Below are 24040 nucleotides of genomic sequence, written 5' to 3' on the forward strand. Positions count from 1 at the left end.
TTCTTGCAAGTCTGCTCACTGCCTCTTTACCTAACACAGGGGAAGCTGATGTGGTGGTCTCCAGATATTGATGGACTCTGATACCCATGAATCCTAGCCAATATGGCCAGTTGTCCAAGCATGACAGGAGCTGTAGTCCCATAACATGCAGAGAGGACCGTATTGGCTGCACCTGGCCGAAGTTATATTGCTAAGAAAAAAATAATGATGATTGAATGCAAGCGAGGGAGGGTGTCAGTCTTTCATTTGCATTTCTAGCAACTAACGCAAAGAAAATTGTGCACCCCAAACCTCAACAAACATCCAGGACATTTCTTGTTCCTAGTCAGCTTGCAGCCTCATCCTCGTGTCCTTAAAATCCCTTGCCATTTCATTCTCTGTATCATTATGCCACTCTCCTTGCATAATTAAGGGGGGGGAAAGAAGCTCGGATTTTCCTGTTAAATCCCTAAGCATTATAGACAAGAGGCACAGCTGGCATTTGGGGAGGACAATTCACTTCTCAGCAAATGAAAAACGGAAGCGATTGGGGTCCATTTGATTCTGTTTTTGCTTGCTCCAAAACAAACTCCCTGCCAGCACCAGAAAATACACATCCTTTTTTTTGGGGGGGGGGTTATAGAAAACAAATGCAGTCCTAATCCCAGTGTTGGGCTAGGGCCTGGGAGACCAGGTTTCCAATCCCCACTCAGCCATGAACTTGGCAAGTTGACCTTGGGCCAGTCACAGTCTCTCAGCCTAACCTACCTCACAGGGCTGTTGTGAGGATATACAGTGGTACCTCGGGTTACATACGCTTCAGGTTACATACGCTTCAGGTTACAGACTCCACTAACCCAGAAATAGTGAGGTTAAGAACTTTGCTTCAGGATGAGAACAGAAATCATCTTCCGGCGGCGCGGTGGCAGCAGGAGGCCCTATTAGCTAAAGTGGTGCTTCAGGTTAAGAACAGCTTCAGGTTAAGTACGGACCTCCGGAACAAATTAAGTACTTAACCCGAGGTACCACTGTAATGGGGAGGGGGAGAACCAGAGATGCCACCTTGAACTGCTTGGAGGGAATGTAGACTCATGAAACTGTAGAGTCAGGAGGGGTCTAACCCCCTGCAATGCAGGAATCCCAGCTAAATATAGTAGTAGTAGTAGTAGTAGTAGTAGTAGTAGTAGTAGCAAAGGTAAAGGTAAAGGGACCCCTGACCATTAGGTCCAGTCGTGACGGACTCTGGGGTTGCGGCGCTCATCTCGCTTTATTGGCCGAGGGAGCCGGCGTACAGCTTCCGGGTCATGTGGCCAGCATGACTAAGCCGCTTCTGGCAAACCAGAGCAGCGCATGGAAACGCCGTTTACCTTCCCGCCAGAGCGGTTCCTATTTATCTACTTGCACTTTTGACGTGCTTTTGAACTGCTAGGTTGGCAGGAGCTGGGACTGAGCAACGGGAGCTCACCCCGTCGCGGGGATTCGAACCGCCAACCTTCTGATCAGCAAGTCCTAGGCTCTGTGGTTTAATGCATTCTAAAAGCTTCTTAATGGAATGAATCAATTAATTGTTGGGCAATCAGCAGTATTTGGGGATTTTTTTTCCTATGTGACTTCAGACAGGCAATTTGCTTCTCTCCACTCCACTCTCTATCTTTTTCTCCCTCTCTGTCCATTTCATGTGTCCTTATTCATAACTAAATTGTCAGGTTTGCATTGTATCAGCCAAGTCGGGAGTCAGGTTTAATATTATTAGGGAGGCAATTACTCCTTTATCAAGTGTTGCCTGTCAGTTTGGTTCACCAATTTATCTATCAGTTCCATCCTTTTGTGTAAAGGCAAACACTCTGTTTGCTGTTTCATAAATTACCTCCTTGGAACTGGTGCTTTCTTCTTCTTCTTCTTCTTCTTCTTCTTCTTCTTCTTCTTCTTCTTCTTCTTCTTCTTCTTCTTGGAAATGTCTCTGTGGTGCAGTTGTTAACAGTGGCAGACTTGGTAGGACAGGAGAAACCCAGATTAAATAGAAACCCAGAGTCAAATTGTCACTCATTAACCTTCTCATAGTTAAAGCTATGGTTTTCCCAGTAGTAATGTATGGAAGTGAGAGCTGGACCAGAAAGAAGGCTGATCGCCGAAGAATTGATGTTTTTGAATTATGGTGCTGGAGGAGACTCTTGAGAGTCCCATGGACTGCAAGAAGAGTACATCTCTCCATTCTGATGGAAATCAGCCCTGAGTGCTCACTGGAAGGACAGATCATGAAGCTGAGGCTCCAAGACTTTGGCCACCTCATGAGAAGAGAAGACTCCCTGGAAAAGACTCTGATGTTGGGAAAGATGGAGGGCACAAGGAGAAGGGGACGACAGAGGACGAGATGGTTGGATAGTGTTCTCGAAGCTACCAGCATGAGTTTGACCAAACTGCGGGCGGCAGTGGAAGACAGAAGTGCCTGGCATGCTTTGGTCCATGGGGTCATGAAGAGTCGGACATGACTAAACGACTAAGCAACAACAACAACAACAACCTTCTCTCTCAGCCTGACCTACTTCACAGGGCTGTTGTAAAAATAACATGGGGGTGAGGAGAACTATTTATGCCACCCTGGGAGGAGTTCATGCGTACTCCTGTCAAGCCACGTGTCTGTTTATTCTGTTTATTCCATTAAACAGAAGTGAGAAGAGTTTTCAATAATTATGTTATCGAATCTTATTCCTGAGATGGGAAGGAGCTCTATGCATCCCAGAGAGAAAACCTCCTTTTAACCTTTTAAATTTGCTTACAGTCCAAATATGCCAAAATTCAAATGAAGTTCCACATAACCTTCCAAAACACAAGCAGCAAAATCACAGCTAAGCACAGTATATATCCCAACACTCACATTAGTCATAGGCTGGTCAACTTAAATAGTAATTGATTTTATTTAGAAATCTTCTTAATCGCTTTATGCTTGAAAGAATCTCAAAGTGACATACGAAACAGAAATACAATACAATATATTATTAATAGTGTGTGTGTGTGTGTGTGTGTGTGTGTAGATAGATAGATAGATAGATAGATAGATAGACAGACAGATAGCAAGCATTATATTATTCATCCAGTGGTACTCAACACCACACAACCATCCATATCCCACATTACAAAATCACAACTGGTCACTTGGTGCAAAGTGTCCTGACCAGATTAGAATTCACTCCATCCTGGAATTCAAAATACTAACATCTCCTATTTCAACTGGACTTTGTTCTTTTATACCCATTTATATACAATTAAATGGATTTGGGCTGTCCTGTTATTTAATAATTTTATTAGAAGCCATGACACCTTTCTGGGCTTGGGTGAATTATATTAGTGATAGCATTTCATTAGGGATAACTTTTATATCCCTGAACAAGCAATCAGACCAGTCTTCTTCTTTTTCCTCCTCCTCCTCCTCCTCCTCCTCCTCCTCCTCCTCCTCCTCCTCCTCCTCCTCCTCTTCTTCTTTCCTTTTGCCAGAGGATATTCCTTTGATTTGAAGAGGTTGGTCACTTCTCATCTAAAGGTTTTTGAAAATGAGATTATTCAAATGTCTATTGGTGTGTGTGTGTGTGTGTTTCAGGTGACCTAGCATTGCAGGTTTTCCTCGTGGCAATTCAAGCATGTAGAAAGCCTGGATTATTATCTAATCTGATGAGATAGAAAGAGAACAAAGCCTGGATGATGAAGCAATCGGAGATTGTTGACTCATGAGGGCCTTACTAAATCCAGTGTCCTTTCATACTTAATTATCTTGTCAAGTTCCTGGAATTTGAGCTGTTGGCGATACTGACAGCCCTGGGTGAGCGGGAAGCTCTTCAGCATAATTTCAGCGCAGAAAAATCTTTGTTCATGTCTTTTGGGGCTTGTCCGCACTCAGTTCCTTGAACTGATTCGACTAGATCAGTTTCATATATTGTTTCTGAGTAATTAACCCTCCTCCACCCTGATCCTTCCCACCCCATGCTGGTAGACAGTAGCAAAATGAATTGGGGTGGACGACACATCCATCTATTATGGCCTATTCTGTTGGCCTTGGGGGCACCTTGGAAGATTACAGAGCTTTCCAAGGTACATGAGCGAGATTCATTTTGATTCTGATACATTGAGTTATCATTTTTTTCAGAATAATAAGATAAAATAGATAGATTTCGTTTACTGTATATCTAGGACATATCTAGGACCCATCTTTTCTTTGTTGTTTAGTCGTTTAGTCGTGTCCGACTCTTCATGACCCCATGGACCAGAGCACGCCAGGCACTCCTGTCTTCCACTGCCTCCCGCAGTTTAGTCAGACTCATGCTGGTAGCTTCGAGAACACTATCCAACCATCTCGTCCTCTGTCGTCCCCTTCTCCTTGTGCCCTCCATCTTTCCCAACACCAGGGTCTTTTCCAGGGAGTCTTCTCTTCTCATGAGGTGGCCAAATATTGGAGCCTCAGCTTCAGGATCTGTCCTTCCAGTGAGCCCTCAGGGCTGATTTCCTTCAGAATGGATAGGTTTGATCTTCTTGCAGTCCATGGGACTCTCAAGAGTCTCCTCCAGCACCAGAATTCCAAAGCATCAATTCTTCGGTGATCAGCCTTCTTTATTGTCCAGCTCTCACTTCCATACATCACTACTGGGAAAACCATAGCTTAAAAATTAAACTGCAGGACCGCCCCTACCATTTGGCAGACTGAGGCTCGGGGCCATGGATACAGAAAGGCAGCAAGGTGTCAGAGGACATCACTGCAGGCAGCAAAATGTCTCGAACCAGTCCTGTTGAAACAGCAGCAGTTTTGGAAATTAGGCAAGGAAAAATAGAGCACCAGCCAATCTGCAATGCCTAAACCTTGCATTTTCCCCTTGGGGTAGAACATCTCCTGAAAGCCTCAAAACAGATTGGGAGGGTCAGTCTGGATGATATCTGTGGGCCTCTTCCAGGCCTGTGGTTCTTTGTCAAGGAGACTTAGAATCTAGTAGAAGAGGACACTGAAACGGTCAGACCAGTTTCTTTGTAAGATAGTGGCCTTAGTTGGCCAGTTAAGTACCCCCATTTGCATGTCCAAAGAGGTTGTCCTGTTGCCATAGCAACAAGTGGGCATGCTAGATGCCACTTCATCCTAGGATGGAGAACAATAGACCAAAGAGGGGTTGTGTGTGAATTTTGACTGATGCCAGAAGATGGATACAGGGAGACTTGTCTTGCTCTGGGTTGGATTCAAAGCTGTGGCTTGAGGCTTCCCTGAAATCTTTATTGTACATCTTTAGGCACCAGGCAAAATCATTCCTCTTCTTCCAGGCCTTTGGCTCATTAAACAATCTATAGCTTTTTAAACTGAGTGTATGGAAGTTAATGGTTTTGTTTTTTGTTATGCTATGTATTTTGTGGTTTTTATATTTTAAAAAGCCATGTGATCATCAGATGAAGGGTGGCATAGAAATTTAATATATAGTAAAATAATAACAATAATCTTAGAGCTCGGGGGTGTCATATGTGGCCCTCCAGAGCTTTGCATCTGGCCCTTGAGACTCTCCTCAGGCTATCATCCCCTCCTCAGCCACACTCACTCCTCCTTGGGAGTTTTTGCTGGTTAGAATGTGTCCTTGAACAATAATGATGCTTCTTGCTCAGCTGGGTACAGGATAGAAGCCGTGCCCAAGTGCAGTTAGAAACATACCTACTGACATCCACATTCATTTTTGTTTTATTGTATATATTCTTTCGGGACGTGGATGGCACTGTGGGTTAAACCACAGAGCCTGGGGCTTGCCGATCAGAAGGTCAGCGGTTTGAATACCCGCTACGGGGTGAGCTTCCGTTGCTCGGTCCCTGCTCCTGCTAACCTAGCAGTTCAAAAGGAAATCGAAGTGCAAGTAGATAAATAGGTACTGCTCCAGTGGGAAGGTAAATGGTGTTTCCATGCACTGCTCTGGTTCGCCAGAAGCGGCTTAGTCATGCTGGCCACATGACCCGGAAGCTGTACGCCGGCTCCCTCGGCCAATAAAGTGAGATGAGCGCCACAACCCCAGAGTTGGTCATGACTGGACCTAATGGTCAGGGGTCCCTTTACATTTATATATTCTTTATTGAAAAAAAAAAGTGCAAAATTGCAAGTGTACAGAGTAAGCTAAGACACAAAAAAGAAGAAGCAAGAAACAGAACAACAGCAACAAAAGATACTGTGTACATTACAAAATAGGAGAAAAATTGTAGTTAACCAGACCTTAACCTAATATGGTACTTATAAAAATGAACTCCACGTTCATAGCTCCGCCCACTTTCACCTCTGGCTCCTCCCACCATTGATGCAGCCCCTGGATTATTGCCGAGAAAGGAATGTGGATTTCGAGCTGGAAAAGGTTCTGCAACTATTAATTTTGGGAGATTCGAAGAAGGGGCTTTCAGAAGCTTCTTCTCAGTGGCACATTCACAGTGTGAGCTTCCAAGCACTTGAGTCTTGCAGACATTATCACGCCTTTCCGTCGTGAGCACACATAGAAGACACAATGACCCCCATCCTTTCCTCCCCCCAAGCTGGCTGATGAGGTTCAGGATGCCTTTAAGATAGGTTAATTTGACACAAAGAGAGAGGAATAAATTGCTGCCGTTTCCATGGGCAAAGTTGAACCCTTCCCCTCCCTTCTTCCTTTCCCTGCCCCAGCAGTGAAATTGCCAATCAACTGGAAACAATCCGGCCACTGATCTGTGACAATGTTCATTTCAGTTCGAACAATATTGACCTTCCCCTCTAATTCTTTGCATTTTGAGTAAATTATAAAACAAAAAATTTAAAGGGGGGGAGAGGTAATGTGCTTTCTGCCCTACTCCTCAAGTGCAACAGGGCGAACCCACTTTCTGCTCCTTCTTTTCTGTTTGAGATGATAGCCATTTGGATGAATAATTACAATTTTGAGATATGCAGATATGCAGATTACCTCAGATATATTACCTCTGATATTACCTTAGATATGCAGATGAACCTCAGATATGCAGATGACACAACCTTGATGGCAGAAAGTGAGGAGGAATTAAAGAACCTTTTAATGAGGGTGAAAGAGGAGAGTGCAAAATATGGTCTGAAGCTCAACATCAAAAAAACGAAGATCATGGCCACTGGTCCCATCACCGCCTGGCAAATAGAAGGGGAAGAAATGGAGGCAGTGAGAGATTTTACTTTCTTGGGCTCCATGATCACTGCAGATGGTGACAGCAGCCACGAAATTAAAAGACGCCTGCTTCTTGGGAGAAGGGCAATGACAGGCCTAGACAGCATCTTGAGAAGTAGAGACGTCACCTTGCCGACAAAGGTCCGTATAGTTAAAGCCATGGTTTTCCCAGTAGTGATGTATGGAAGTGAGAGCTGGACCATAAAGAAGACTGACCGCCGAAGAATTGATGCTTTTGAATTATGGTGCTGGAGGAGACTCTTGAGAGTCCCATGGACTGCAAGAAGATCAAACGCATCCATTCTGAAGGAAATCAGCCCTGAGTGCTCACTGGAAGGACAGATCGTGAAGCTGAGGCTCCAGTACTTTGGCCACCTCATGAGAAGAGAAGACTCCCTGGCGAAGACCCTGATGCTGGGAAAGATGGAGGGCACAAGGAGAAGGGGGCGACAGAGGACGAGATGGTTGGATAGTGTTTTCGAGGTTACCAGCATGAGTTTGACCAAACTGCGGGAGGTAGTGGAGGACAGAGGTGCCTGGCGTGCTCTGGTCCATGGGGTCATGAAGAGTCGGACACGACTAAACAATTAAACAACATGGTGGCTATTATATAACAGAGAGAAGGTATGGTGCAGCAAAGGGGAGAAATTAAAAACACCATGGAAAATGGGAGGGGAAGTTAAAAAAAATGTTTTGGAGTGACATTTAATAAAATATAGTAATTAAAAAGAAAAATACAATTTTGAGAATTCATGGGGGTGGGTGGGAGAACAAGCTCTTACTTCAGCGATAGCCATGGCTTTCCCAGCATGGATTTGTTGCACAGCTACAAAGGAAATGTGCAAAGCACATACCCTCCCCTCCATGCCCATGAAACCACATTATAAGAAACCTGATGTCTATTTGGTTCCTTGCAGAATCATCCCAGTAAAAAGGTAAAGGGACCCCTGACCATTAGGTCCAGTTGTGACGAACTCTGCGGTTGTGGCGCTCATCTCGCTTTATTGGCCGAGGGAGCCGGCGTACATTTTCTGGGTCATGTGGTCAGCATGACTAAGCCACTTCTAGCGAACCAGAGCAGTGCACAGAAACGCCGTTTACCTTCCTGCCAGAGCAGTACCTATTTATCTACTTGCACTTTGACGTGCTTTCGAACTGCTAGGTTGGCAGGAGCAGGGACTGAGCAATGGGAGCTCACCCTGTTGCGGGGATTCAAACTGCCAACCTTCTGATTGGCAAATCCTAGGCTATGTGGTTTAACCCACAGCGCCACCCACGTCCCTAATTATCCCAGTACACCCAGGCAATTATCGACAACACTGGTCCTAGTTGTTTGATTTCAGTGGAGAGAAAACTGGGTCTTCACTGGCCCCACTTTCCCTCCCCTCCCCTGTTCTTTGAATCTTCCTTTGTCTAGCACAGGGATGGGGGATCTTTTTCAGACCAGGGGCCAGATCCCACTGTTAGCAGCCTTCTGGAGGCCTTCTGGAGTGATGGGAGGAGCCAGGTGTGACTCTCTGTATAGCAGGTTACCTTGCAGTCATGAGGTTTCTACACCCCTTCATCCACATGAGCAGGAGACATTATCTCAGCTTAGGGACACAGTCCAGCGAGGCAAAAGCATTCAGGAAGGTTGCAGAGCATGGCCAGTGACTTCAGAAGGGTTGCGACCAAGGGAGAGTTCTGAGGGCCAAAGAGGGGGGCCTGGAGGGCCACAGTGAACTCCTGGGTCTGAGATTCCCCAATCATGATGTAGCAGTTGTTGGAAGACTATGGAGGAAGACACAACACACAAGCCTGGTAGACCTTCATCTTGACACTGGGTGTTAGCATCACATTCTCGCATACCCTTTTGGAGAGGCAAGCCATTACCATAGCTGCCTTGCCAATGTGCTCGTCCAGCTCAGGGTCGATGGAGAGGTGGCTGCTTATGGGCGGAACCCAGGCAGACAAAACCTTTTACCATCTCAAAGGGGTCAGTTGTCCCTGCGGCACACCTGGCCATCATCAGATGCTACCTCCCCACCTCTGTGCAGATGTTCCTTTGCTCCATCTTACATCCTGGTATTGCATCTGCGGCAAAGTGGCGAAGTGCCAGCACGATGCTGCTGACGCAGTCTTTTGTAAGCGCAATGTTTCCACTGCAAAAATAAAAATAAGAGCCCCTTTAAAAATTCAGGAGCTGGTTGTGTAAACCACTGGTGTGGAATAGATCTAGCTGATTCTGTGAGATGTTTGCTTTGCCAGATGCCTTTGGTCGAAATTCTGGGAGATAAAATAAAGTGCTTCTTCACACCGCACATCATTAACCTGTGGAACTGGCTCCCACAGGAGGCCCCAATGACTGTCCGCTTTGGTGGCTTTTAAGAGAGGTTTGGACAAGTTTCTGGAAGATAAAGCTAGCCTTGACGGCTGTGCTCTGCTCCCACAGTTGCTATATGCTTCTGCATACCAGCTAGCCTAGATAAAGCTAGCCTTGACGGCTGTGCTCTGCTCCCACAGTTGCTATATGCTTCTGCATACCAGCTGCTGGAAACCACAGGAAAGGAGAAAGCTCTTGTACGCAGGTCCTTCCCTCCAAGTGTCGCTATTTTCCAGGGACAGTCCCGGATTTACAGAAGCCATCCCAGTTACTGATTTGATCCCAGAATGTCCCGCTTTTCCTTAGGGCATCCCTATTTCCATCAGAGAAATGTTGGAGGGTATGGAATAGGATGTTCCTGTTTTTTTTCTTTTTAAAAATATTTTTTATTGAGTTTTCCACTTAAATCATATTCACATTTTGTTACATAATTCTATGACTTAATATATTACTCTGTAAGCGCATCAACCTCCTTCTCTCCCTCTTTCTGACTTCCACATAACTTTCCATATTCTTCGCATTTCTATAAGCACTTATTTACCCTTTGTCAAATTATAATATTTCACCTTATTATCGGTAAATCAGTTCCTTATATTTACATTACAAAACATTTCAACTCAAGCCTACAAACGTTTTCAGGTGTTTGCAATTTTCTTTCATATAAAATATAAATTTGTTCCAGTCCTTTTGAAACAGTTCGTCACGTTCATTCCGGATCTTCCCCGTCAACTTGGCCATCTCTACGTACTCTATCATCTTGACCTGCCAATCTTCCAGTTTTGGAAGTTCCTGCTGCTTCCATTTCTGAGCCAGAAGTTTCCTTGCAGCCGTTGTGGCATACACCAACATGTTTACATCACTTTTATGTATTTCCTCACCAATTAAGCCTAATAAAAATGCCTCTAATTTTTTATTAAAATTATATTTCAAAACCTTTTTTAACTCCTGTTCCTGTTTTCATCAGAGAAATGTTGGAGGGTATGCTTGTGGAGAGTATGTGTGATGGCCTGGGAGTCTGATTCAGAGGCTGAACCAGAGGAATCCCAGCCTGCACAGGAGTCCCCGCCTCCAGGGCCGGCTGAGCCGGGGCAGGGCCTTGAATCTGAAGCGCCTGCACCTGTGCCGGATCCTCAGGAGCAGACACCAGATGAATCCACTCTGGCTCCGGAGGTGATTGAGGACCCATTGCCTACAGGTGAGCCTCCCCCTGGGTCCAGTAACCCTCCAGCCTCTCCTGAGCTGCAGAGGCTCAGGGCAGAGAGGTGGAGGGAACTGGGTTCTCTCAGGAGGAGTGCTCGCCTTAAGGCCAGGAGAGGCAGGTCACCTGTGGGCCGGGACCGCCCCTGGCCTCAGAGAAGATAAAGGCCAGTAAGCCCGGTCGCAGGTTGCGGGAGCAACGTCGTTGGAAACCTGTTTCTGCCAGCACCCAGACCTGTTCTTCCGGAGTTCCTGACCACGCCCGGCTTCCTGCTTTGGACCCCACTTCACCCTTGGTGGACAGTCTCCAGACTCTCGACCCAGGACCGGACTCTGACCACGCCTCTCGGTAACCCCCCCCCCCCCCCCGGGTCCAGCACAGTATGCTTTAGTGATGTATGGAAGTGAAAGCTGGACCATAAAGAAGGCTGATCGCCAAAGAATTGATGCTTTTGAATTATGGTGCTGGAGGAGACTGTTGAGAGTCCCATAGACCTCAAGACGATCAAACCTATCCATTCTCAAGGAAATCAGCCCTGAGTGCTCGCTGGAAGGACAGATCCAGAAGCTGAGGCTCCAATACTTTGTTTGTTGTTTTTTTTAAATTCTTTTTATTAAGTTTCAATTGAATCAACAACCAAAAAAAGGAATGCAGGATACAGCCCAAAAATAAAAAATAAAAAATCGATAAAAAGCAAAACAATAATTTCGGAATAAGAAATACAAACAAGAAAGAGAGAAATATTCATACATAATCCAAAAAACAAAAATAAACAAAACATCAAATTCTGTAACAGTTCTTTATCTTATTCTTAATATCGTTTTATCCTTATATCTGTATGTATTTAGTTCTTTCTTCTACATTCCTCTTGACTTCCTTCCCTCCTGATTTCGGGCTTCTTGGTAAAAAGAAAACTTTCTTTCCCCCCCCCCCCCCTTCTGCAGTTAATACTTATTAATGGTTTACTCATCGTAAGATTTATATCAGACCAGCTATTGTTTTTAAATTTCTGTAATTTCCTTCTATATATACCATAAATTTATTCCAGTCATTAATAAACTTTGTATTTTTTTGGTTTCTAATTTTTTGCGTCATTTTTGCAATTTCAACATATTCAAATAATTTTGTTTGCCAATCGTTAACTGTTGGGATATTCGAACTTTTCCAATTTTGTGCAATTAGGATCCTGGCCGCTGCTGTCGAATATTGAAATAATATTTTATCTTCTTTTTTAATTTCGTCTCCGATAATTCCTAATAAAAAGGCCTCTGGTCTTTTAGGAAAGGTGTATTTTAATTTTTTTTTAACTCATTATAAATCAAATCCCAAAATTTCTTCATTTCTTCGCACGTCCACCACATATGGTGGAAGTTGCCTTCTTTGGTTTTACACTTCCAGCAGGCCTTATTTGCTGTTTTATACATTTTTCCTAATTTTGCTGGTGTTATATACCACCTGTACATCATCTTTTTTAAATTTTCTCTGAGTGTGACGCACGCCGTGAATTTCATTTCGTTTTTCCAGAGTTTCGACCACTTTTCATATTCTATATTATATCCCAGGTCCATTGCTCATTTTGTCATGACCTCTTTTATTTCTTCATCCTTAGTATCCCACTCCAGTAATATATCATACATTTTGGATAATAACTTGGTTTTGCCTTCAATTATTTCTGTCTGAAATTTGGATTTTTTTTCACTCATCCCCACTTTTTTATCTTCCATCCACATTGCATTTATTTGATGGTATTGTAGCCAGCCTGTTAATTTTTCTTTCAACTCCTCATATGTTCTCAATTTCCAGCCGCTTTCTGATCTTGTCAATAAATCTTCGTAAGTTCGTCTTTCTCCTTCCATGTTTATTCTCTTAATTGTTAAAATGTCCTTTGGCGATAACCACCAAGGTGTTTTCCGTTCTAAAAGTTTTTTATTTTTCTCCCAAACTTCATATAATGAACCTCTAATAATATGGCTTGAAAACCCTTTATGTACCTTTTCCTTGTTTGCCCACAAGTAGGCATGCCAGCCGAACCTATTGCTGGACCCTTCAAGATCTAATAAGTCAGCGTTTTCTAAAGTTATCCACTCTTTGATCCAGCAAAGGCAGGCAGCTTCGAAGTATAGTTTCAGGTTCGGTACCGAGAATCCCCCTCTTTCTTTTCGATCTGTAAGTAACTTAAATCTGACTCTCGGTCTTTTCCCTTGCCATATAAACTTCGAAAGGGTTTTCTGCCAATCCTTAAACATTTTGGGACCCTTAATCACTGGTATGTTCTGAAACAGGAACAACATTTTTGGGAGTACGTTCATTTTTATTGCTGCCATTCTTCCCATCTTTCTTAATTTCCCTCCACGTTGTCAGATAATTATCTTGAATTAGATTTATATTTTTTGTGGTTAACCAGATTCCCAGGTATTTATTTTTTTAGCCACCTTGATTCCATTCTGAGCCTCCAATTTTTCTCTTTCTTCCTTTCCCAGATTCTTAGTCATCATTTTTGTTTTTGATTTGTTCAATTTAAAGCCGGATAGCTTACCGTATTCTTCTAATATTTCAAGCGCCTTGCTGAGACTTTTTATCGGTTCTTCTAGGGATAGCATCAAATCGTCTGCGTAAGCTTTTAATTTATATTCTTTCGTTCCTACTTTAATCCCTCGAATCTCTGGAGTTTCTCTTATTTCCATTCATTCCATATCCATTCTGAAGGAAATCAGCCCTGAGTGCTCACTGGAAGGAAAGATCCTGAAGCTGAGGCTCCAATACTTTGGCCACCTCATGAGAAGAGAAGACTCCCTGGAAAAGACCCTGATGTTGGGAAAGATGGAGGGCACAAGGAGAAGGGGACGACAGAGGACGAGATGGTTGGACAGTGTTCTTGAAGCTACCAGCATGAGTTTGACCAAACTGCGGGAGGCAGTGGAAGACAGGAGTGCCTGGCGTGCTCTGCTCCATGGGGTCACAAAGAGTCGGACACGACTAAATGACTAAACAACAACAACAATGCTTGTGGGCTTCCCACAGGCACCTGTTTGGCCACTGTGAGAGCATGAGGCTGGTCTAAATGGTCCATTGGCCTGATCCAGCAGAGCTCTTCTAATGTTCATACCTCACTGGTGCAGTTGGGGGGCAAATGACTGGGGAAATAATACAGAGGCACATGGCGGATGGAGGGGAAGGTTAAGAACCTCTCCCTTGCTTCCCACTTTCCCATTACAAAATGCGTCCTTCCCCCCTTTCCCCCCAAGTTTGATGGAAACAACTTAGTCCAGAATTAAGCTTCCCCATTCAGCAAGCCCAGGGTGAACTTTCGTAACCGTGCAGATCCCATCCAAGATGTTCTTTCCCCATCCCCCGTCTCTCTCCCCTTTTTCTCTCCGGTAAGAAACATGCGGCCCTTAATAATATCTAACTGATCTCCTTTTTGCTGGACACACTCCTCATAAGCCCAGCCACTCCAGCAAAATGATTGAATCGAAATCACATCTTGGAATGCTGATTAAATTAGCCGCTACACACGGGAGACGTGTTGAGGTCCTGACATTTCTATTTGGCTACAAGAGCCTGACATTCAAAATCTGTTCCAATACGGAAACAGCATAATTGTTTCTTTGTAGAACAGAGGACAAGGGGGATGTGTACAATGTTATTTAACAGGGCTGGGGGTAGGCAACCTGTGGCCTTCCAGATGTTGTTGAACCCCACCTCCCATGAGCCCCAGCCCAGCATGCCCAATGGTTAGGGATGAGGAGGGCAAGAGGAAGGCCATTGCTCAGTGGAAGTGCAAACTGCTTTCCATGCAGAACGTCCCAGGTTCAGTCCCCGGCATCAACTGGGAGAGATTGTCTTGAAATTTCAGAGAGCCACTAGCAGTCAGTGTTGACATTGCTGAGCAAGTGGACCAATGAACATACTGAGTACAAGGCGTCTTCCTATGTTCCAACATCTGAAGGACCACACCTGTAAAAAAGAGATGATACTTGTGGCAAGCACACAGGGTCCCTGGATGTTTCACCGTCTATTGATCCCTGTGCCACCACTTTATTTCTCGCTGCCACCAACCAGGCCCTACCTGGTACAATACCGAGTCCAGTCAGGGTTAAATTGGAACATAAACTTCTGTTTATTTATTGCAGTTTAACAAGTGTGTGGTTTCATAAACGGTATTGGTCAATTACAATCATGGGGTGCTTATCCAGACCTATAACTTCCGCTACCTGCTCTCACTCCCTAAACCACCTCTCAGATATTTTCTTGTCTTCCTAGTTCCTAACTGTTCCTGACTCAGCTTATTTCGCTACACAACCTACTCACAGACTCTATCCCAATTCACTCCCACTCCAACCAACCACCCAACTCCCAACGAACTCCCCCCTTCGCCCCTCCCAGAGCTGGTTTTATAGTCCCTCTGACTCCACCCCCCTGGCTTCTGATTGGGTTACTTGTGTAACTATTTCGCCTCCAGCACTCTCATATGTTAACATCACAAACTTTCCTTTAATAAATGGTTGCGAGAAATGGGGAACCTCCATGTTCAGAGACAATGTATCTCTGAATATCAGTTGTTGGCAAGAAAAGGTGGTGGAGGCCTGCCGCATTCAAGTCTTGCTTTGTGAACTTCTCAGAGAGTTGTGGTTGGTCATAGAATCGTAGAATCGTCTAGTCTAGCCCCCCGCAATGCAGGAATCTCAACTAAAGCATCCATGACAGATGACCATCCAACCTCTGCTTAAAAACCTCCAAGGAAGCCCGTTTCACTGTTGAACAGCTCTTAGTGTCAGAAAGAGGGGAAACAAGTTTCACAGGAACATTGGATCTAGACAGGAATATTGTTTGGGCACTTGTTAATTTTTGGAAATCGTAAACAGCCCTGTTTCAAAGCTCTGTATGTTCCTTTAATCTCATCCTCTAAAAAGGGATGCAGGGGAAGTTATTTAATTTGCTTAAGCTGTTTCGTTCATGATATTGGATTAGTATCTGGCACACCGTAAAAAATGGCACTCTCTCCTTGTTGCTGTAACACTGATTCCTCCCCATCGTCCCCAAAGCCTGGCAAATTCCCAAGATGGAATTTTCCCTTGCAGATATTTGCATTGTCATGGGATATGGCATTACTCTGTGTGTGTGTGTGTGTGTGTGTGTGTGTGTGTGTGTGTGTGTGTTGCTTCTTGGTGAGAGTGTTTAAAGAGTTCCTGTAAAAAGAGAGAGAGAGAAAGTGAGTGAGTGAGCCTCATTAGATCAGAGACATCTATCTTTGCGGTTTGGGTCCAGGATATCTGGAGAAATGCTTGCTCCCATCTAATTTGCCTGCTTGTCTGAGGATAGTTGGCAGGTATATGGAGCGGGGCCTTCTCAGTGGTGGCGCTCTGGATTTGGGATATACAAGAGGCAACACATATTCACACAATGCATAGTTAAAACATGGAATTAACTTCCAACGCAAGATGTGGTGATGTGGATTAGACATATTCCTAGATGATAAGACTCTCGCTGCCTGCTAGTCATCAATGCTGTCTCCTACATTCAGAGGTGTGGGAATGTTCTGGGGTGCAGGAGAGGATATATTGACTAATTATATCCTTATCCAACTTGTGCTAACAAGTTCCCAAAATATCAGCAGAGTTTATAGACATTCCCCTTTAAGTTCGCAACGGTAACGTGTGCACAGGTTTGCTAGAACCTCTATAATAATTACTCTGGTAATTTGCCCTTTTGTTCCCTCTTAAAATACAAGACACGACACAGTCTTCATAAAAGTATAAAAGAGTTTACTCACGTTCTGTTCACAATATGATCCCAGAAGGCAGACAGGCTTAAAAAGGTTACATACATTCAGAATCTATCTTGTAGCAAAATAGTCCTTATCTCCTCACTTGGCTGGGAGCCAAGAGAGCATCCTTAGATGTTTCCTCATCGAAGGAAAATGGCAGAGAGAGAGAGAGGCTGCCTGCCCTGTGCTTTTGTCATTACCTGCACAGGTGAGGCCACACCCACCTCTGGTCACATGCGGAGGAAGTCCGTCCCCAGGAAGTTTACCTGCTTGCTGGACAGACATCCCTCCCCATGTTCTAACATGTACACTCTAGGAATGTTGTCATTGACTGCTCCTGTGTTTACATCCCACAAGAGGCACCTCCAATTCCTAGTTGTTGGGGCAGATCAGTGGGAGAGGGCTGTTGTCCTCATGCCCTGTTTTCAGACTTCACATAGGCATCAGATTGGCAATTCCAGGAAAAGGGTTCCATGTGAGCTTGTGGTCTGAACCAGCAGGTCTCTTCTTGCATTCTTGTAAGAGTCCTGCATGACCCCTTTCCCTTTTGATGACATCCTGCAGAATCACAAAATCGTAGAAGGGACCACAAGGGTCATCTAGTAGTCTAACCCCCTGCAATGCAGGAGCCTTTTTTGCCCAGGGCAGGACTTGAACCCATGACCCTGAAATTAAGAGTCCCATGCTCAACTGACTGATCTTATTCAGAAAGTCTTTTTACAATTGCTCATTCTACACACACCCTTGGATTGAATGAAAGCTGGCTCCTGGCTCACTTTGTATTCATTGCATCGTTTTGATTATTAGCTTGTACATTTAACTTCACTTTAGCTATGCTTTGATTGGAAATTGTTCCCGGAACTGCTTTGGCATCCCACTTCTAATTCAGATGGAAAGGCTTGACTCCTTCTACACTCATTTTTATTTTTTATTTTTCTGACACTGCTTTCTCAAGGGCAGCTCAGGATTTCATGAGTGCTATGAACCATGGGGCTTTCCCCACATACCCATGGCCTAACCCAGGCTTCCTCAACCTTGGCCCTCCAGATGTTTTGAGACTACAATTCCCAGCATCCCTGACCACTGGTCCTGCTAGCTAGGGATCATGGGAGTTGTAGGCCAAAAACATCTGGAGGGCCAAGGTTAAGGAAGCCTGGCCTAATCCATGTTGCAAGAGACAGTCTGGATCTGATATTACAAACAAACCTTTCCTGGTCAAGGGACTTGGGCAGGTGGCGACTATACAACTCCAGACACTCTTCAAGGATACAGATTATCCAAATCCATTTCAGTTCTGTTTCTAAACTGGATTTGGCAATGAAAGAGATATGGTTTTCCAGGCTCATGTATATCAACAACAAGCCAAAGGGTGTAGGATTTTGTTCATTGCCCTGGATCTCTGAGCAGCTTTCCAAAACGATATACGAATCAAAACACTACCATCCTTTGAAATTTGCACTTTTCTGAATTTTGCAATGCAGTTCTCCAGCTAAGTGAAGAGTGCAAAGAGACATATATTAGGGAGAAGTATGTATGTAATTGCATATATTAGTGACACTAACGTATAGAATGCTTTGTATTGGAGGAAATTGCTTGTAAATGTGTGTATTTGTCAAAACTGATTAAAAATGTGTGCATTAGTCAAAACTGATCAAAATGTGTTTGTTGGGACAGATGTGCACTAACATGCTCCATAATTTTAATAATGATTTTTTTAAAAAAGCAAATTGCTGTAGGAATGTGGAGAACTGAGTTTAGGTTTGGAAAAATGAGAAACTGGGAGAAGTGAAAATTGATAGGTCTGTCTATCCCTATGTGAAAGGCATATTTTTTTTTAACAAAACCATTTTCAGAGAGGAATTATGTCCAGCAGTCCTGCTTGTCCCATTAACCCTTTCCTGACCAAACCCCAGTCTTCCAAGAGTCATAAGGCTATAAGGGACTCCTCAGGTGGCATCAGAATAAAGCCCAAAATGTGCAACAGCTACAGCAAAATATCGCTTCTAAGCTTCTATTTGGAACGAGGCATATGGAAGAATTCTCCCCTGTCTTGAATAGTAAGTATTCAACACAATCCAGACAAAATAAGTGCTTTTAAGCCCCATTGATTTCAGTGGGAAAGTCAGACATGCACTTAAATCGCCCCTCTTCAAATCAATGAGATTTAAAAGTGCTTATCTTTGGCTGTGCTGTGCATTTTCATGACCGTTAATGAATAATCTGCTCCAGACTCTTTCTTAAATAAAAATAACAAGAATTACAGGAACTTACACATGTTTTTATCACCCATATGCACACAACACAGGAAAAACCAAATGAAGCATTATCGTTGCAATGCACTTACTTCCAAGTAGTCTCATAGAAGTCAATGGGGCTGCTCCACAACTGTTCCAAAAGAAGAGAATTGCATATTATAACCTTTGGGCGCAATCCATAAGGAATTTATCCTGCAAAAGTGCCGCTGAGAATGAGTGGCAGATGTGCGAGAACTGAATATACACTGTGTGTGTGTGTGTGTGTGTGTGTGTGTGTGTGTGTGTGTGTTGTTAAAAGACTGGATTTTAAGGTGACACTTCCCTTCTGGGTTTTGATCCAGAATGTGTTAAGGAGGGGAACTCTAAAGAGCAAAGGGTAATGTGGATTAAGATTCTAAATGGGATGGCACATCCTTAATGATACATATGATAATTAAAGGATACAATAAACACAATTAGCATATGTTTTAAGCAGTTTATTAGTGAAGCTTACCATAAAAATCAGAATATATAGAGCTTCGGGGTTTGTTGGGATAAAAGCTGCTAATCCTTAGAGCTATAAAATCTCTGACGTGGAAGAAATGGGCAGCTTTAAAATGATTGAATCAGCAGGTCTCCAGTGGAAACACACAAATGAGCAAACTCCAGCAGTTGGCCACAGTTCAGTGCAGTGTTGCAATGCAGAGAAGTGAAGTCATCGCAGAAGCTGCCCTTACTTGCAGATCTGATGGAATGTCGTGGGAAAAGGCTGGTTTCTGCAGGCGTCCTGCAAGAATAATGCCTTTGACCCTATCTGGGAGGAGCAGAGGCAACTCCTGCCTTGCACACAATCGCCAAGCCAAAACAAAAATGGACCAGGCTTCAAAAATAAATAAATAGATAGTGGCACATGTCTAAATTAATTTCTGGTGCAGAAATATGGTGCTAAGGTTTACTTTAGAAAGATGATGCAAAAATTACCCAGCTGCAGACTTTTCACATGGTTTATTTGTGCATTTATTAACTAGGCTGGTACGGCTGACCAATAGATATACCGTATGTATATATGTTTTCCAGGCAGCTCACACAAATTAAAAGAATTAAATGCAGGCGATCCAGACGACAACGCAAACTGCAAAAGAAGCATGCAGTTTTTTCACCCCCGATAAAGAAAAGTAGCAAAACAATTAATAGCACGGATATACAGTGGTACTTCGGGTTACATACACTTCAGGTTACATACGCTTCAGGTTACAGACTCCTCTAACCCAGAAATAGTACCTCGGGTTAAGAACTTTGCTTCAGGATGAGAACAGAAATTGTGCTCCAGCAGCGCGGCAGCAGCGGGAAGCCCCATTAGCCAAAGTGGTACCTCAGGTTAAGAACAGTTTCAGGTTAAGAACAGACCTCCGGAACTAATTAAGTACTTAACCCGAGGTACCACTGTATAATAAAGTACAACTCGTAAACCGATAAACCCATTGTTTGTTTGTTTGTAGATGAATCGGTGGTGTTTGAAAAGGTGGCATCAGAATGTGCTTCCAGCCAGGCGCCAGGCAGAAATGCTCCTCTTCAATTAGGCCTTTGGGTGATTAATATCCTATATCCTTGTAAATGTGTTTGTGAGAGGGGAGGGGTGGCTCTTTTGTATTGTATTGTATTTGTACCTTGTATTTTCATGCTGTGAACCATCCTGAGATTTTCAGATGAAGGGTGGTATACAAATAAAATAGTATAAAATAGCCATAAATTGCTAATTAGCAGTTTGAGGGGCTGGATGTGGCCCCAGATCAATTCCAGCTGGTCTTTAGGTACCCTACTAAGACATGTCCATAGGTTCAATGAGTCCCTAGATGGAAGTTGCCCATAGTTTTATACATAAGGAAAAGCAGGAGGAAATGTTAAAACATTTTTAGAGTTTCTTTATAACAAAACAAGGGACGTGGGTAGCACTGTGGGTTAAACCACAGAGCCTAGGACTTGCCAATCAGAAGGTTGGCAGTTCGAATACCCGCGACGGGGTGAGCTCCCGTTGCTCGGTCCCTGCTTCTGCCAACCTAGCAGTTCGAAAGCACATCAAAGTGCAAGTAGATAAATAGGTACCACTCCGGCGGGAAGGTAAACGGAGTTTCCGTGCATTGCTCTGGTTCACCAGAAGTGGCTTAGTCATGCTCGCCAATGACCCGGAAGCTGTACGCCGGCTCCCTCGGCCAATAAAGCAAAATGAGCTCCACAACCCCAGAGTCGGCCACGACTGGACCTAATGGTCAGGGGTCCCTTTACTTTATAACAAAACAAAAGAGCTCTCCCACACTTGTCTGTTTACTACATCCAAAAGAGAGATGGAAACATTACGATGGACTTATGAAATTGCCTTAGGCAGAGTCATACCATGGATTCGTGTATGTCTGCTTTGACTTACAGCAGCATCGGAGATCATTTCGCTGCTCTGCTCCCTGAGATACATCTAATCAATGCTGCTAATTGAGGCTGGACTTGGGACCATCTGCATGCAAAGCTCGTGGTCTACCATGAATAATAATAATACTACTACTAATAATATATTATTTATACTCCGCCCTTCTGGCTGAGTTTCCCCAGCCACTCTGGGCGGCTCCCAATTGAGTGTTAAAAACAATACAGCATTAAATATTAAAAACTTTCCTAAACAGGGCTGCCTTCAGATGTCATTTAAAGATAAGATAGCTGCTTATTTCCTTGACATCTGATGGGAGGGCGTTCCACAGGGAGGGCGCCACCACTGAGAAGGCCCTCTGCCTGGTTCCCTGCAACCTCACTTCTTGCAGTGAGGGAACCACCAGAAGGCCCTCAGAGCTGGACCTCAGGCTGAACGATGGAGTGGAGACGCTCCTTCAGGTATACTGGACTGAGGCCGTTTAGGGTGCTAAAGGTCAGCACCAACACTTTGAATTGTGCTCGGAAACATACTGGGAGCCAATGCAGATCTCTCAGGACCATTGTTATGTGGTCCCGGTGAATGAAAGACTCTCTCCCTTGTTGTCACTCTCAAGCCTCTCTTGGAGGGAACACGTGAAGAAGGGCCTCAGGCGACATTGCTAAGGTTTGGGTATATTCTCGTTGGGGTACAAGGAAAAAGTCTGCTGTCATGAAGGAGAACCACTCTTCCCTGGGCATCAACTTTCCATCTTTGCAGTGCATCATGGACCCAAAAGCTACACACTGAACCAGGGGGTGGGGACCTAGTTTGTCCCCACCCTGTGGACTAACTCTGATGGGTTAATGGTGTCATTATGATGCCACATGATTGACAGGTAGCTTGTCCTGACCACCTGTTATTATCCCTTGCTGATGGCTGCGCAGTACTGGTTTCTTTCTCTCTCCCCACTCTACACCACTTGATGGGAAGGCGAGAAGAAGAAGAAGAAGAAGAGGAGGAGGAGGAGGAGGAGGAGGAGGAGGAGGAGGACGAGGAGTTAGGATTTGATATCCCGCTTTATCACTACCCTAAGGAGTCTCAAAGCGGCTAAAATTCTCCTTTCCCTTCCTCCCCCACAACAAACACTCTGTGAGGTGAGTGAGGCTGAGAGACTTCAGAGAAGTGTGACTGGCCCAAGGTCACCCAGCAGCTGCATGTGGAGAAGTGGAGACGCAAACCCAGTTCACCAGATTACGAGTCTACCGCTCTTAACCACTACACCACACTGGCTTTGCTTTGCCAGCTTTATGCTGCCCAAAGTCTAAGCACTCTGGGAGTTCAGTCTTATGGGGAGGAGGGCTACTTTGGGGGTACTTTTCCAGACCCATAACCAACCATCCCTGGGATCCAGCAACAATGAGCATCCTTTGGATCTTGGCCTCCTCACTCACCTTCTGTCCGTAGGTAGAGCTCTGAGTCAGGAAGTCCCTTGTGGTCACAGGCAGGCAATCTACTGGAAGGACGATAATACCCAGGAGCACTCCCCTGCTGGGCGCCTGAGGCCCCGGTCCTGCCACTCTCCACCTGGCCCAGGGCGGGGCCTGACAGGCCTCATAAGGACTGCGGCTGCTGCGGTTGCTGCCCAGCAAGGACTGGGGTATTCGGGGGGAAGTTTTGTTCGGAGTTTTTGCTATTGTTACTGATATCAACTGATATTACTGATATTACAGTGGTACCTTGGGTTAAGTGCTTAATTTGTTCTGGAGGTCCGTTCTTAACCTGAAACTGTTCTTAATCTGAAGCACCACTTTAGCTAATGGGGCCTCCAGCTGCTGCCGTGCCACCGGAGCACAATTTCTGTTCTCATCCTGAAGCAAAGTTCTTAACCTGAGGCAATATTTCTTGGTTAGTGGAGTCTGTAACCTGAAGCGTATGTAACCTGAAGAGTATGGAGCCCGAGGTGCCACTCTACTGAGATTAACTTTTTGTATCTTTATTTTAATGTGGGAATTCTTCCATTTGGTTATGTAGTTTTTAATGTGTTTTATTTATTTTTGACAACTTTGCTATGTTTCCACAGTCATACCTCGGGTTACAGACACTTCAGGTTGCGTGTTTTCGGGTCGCGCACCCTGCTGATCCTGGAAGTACCGGAATGGGTTACTTCTGGGTTTTGGTGCTTGAGCATGTGCACAAGTGCTAAATCACGCTTTGCATATGCACAGAGCGCTAAATCGCGACCTATGCGTGCACAGACGCGGTGCTGCAGGTTGAGAATGCTGTGGGTTGCAAATGTGCCTCCCGCACGGATCACGTTCGCAACCCAAGCGTCCAGTGTAATCATGTAAATCTTTTCATATTGTAAGCCTCCTTGAGCATTGTTTTAACTGTGGAAAGGCGGCAGACAAAGAAAGAAAGAAAGAAAGAAAGAAAGAAAGAAAGAAAGAAAGAAAGAAAGAAAGAAAGAAAGAAAGAAAGAAGGAAGGAAGGAAGGAAGGAAGGAAGGAAGGAAGGAAGGAAGGAAGGAAGGAAGAAAGAAAGAAAGAAAGAAAGAAAGAAAGAAAGAAAGAAAGAAAGAAAGAAAGAAATCAGAGCTTTGTCTTTGGGATTGTTGGGGTGAGGATTACAATTAGATAATGCAAGTGAAGCACTTTGAATATTTAAAAGTGTTACACAAATGCTAAGTATTATTTTTAGGAGGTGGATGTTTTTCTCACATGCTTTTTTTTTTTTTAAAGTAAAACCACCTATCAGTATTTTGTATTGTATAAAAAGAAGGGGTGGGGAAGTAATCACTCCTCCATTCTCTCTTATCACATGTCAAGTTTTCTTTTGTCTGTGTATGACAAACGCACAAATTCTTATGTGCATTTTAATCCATGCTTGCTAGAATCCTATCATAGCCCTCGTTTGTTTGTTTGTTTGTTTGTTTGTTCGAA

The 24040-nt window shown here is 44.2% G+C and overlaps 1 long non-coding RNA gene across 4 annotated transcripts in view; it reads right to left on the reverse strand.

Moving 5' to 3' along the window:
- Positions 1 to 11083: 11083 nt before the first annotated feature.
- LOC114599738 (uncharacterized) overlaps positions 11084 to 24040 on the reverse strand; it is a 135516-nt gene continuing 122559 nt past the window's right edge. For 2 of the 4 annotated variants that reach the window (XR_013393038.1, XR_013393035.1), the window contains one exon: positions 14799 to 18854. This is a non-coding gene — a long non-coding RNA (uncharacterized LOC114599738). Of the gene's footprint in view, positions 14660 to 14798; positions 18855 to 24040 lie in introns of those variants that run through there. The other 2 variants (XR_013393037.1, XR_013393036.1) reach the window with 2 other exon arrangements.

The sequence above is a fragment of the Podarcis muralis genome, chromosome 5, assembly GCF_964188315.1.
Source record: "Podarcis muralis chromosome 5, rPodMur119.hap1.1, whole genome shotgun sequence".
Classification (NCBI taxonomy): domain Eukaryota; kingdom Metazoa; phylum Chordata; class Lepidosauria; order Squamata; family Lacertidae; genus Podarcis; species Podarcis muralis.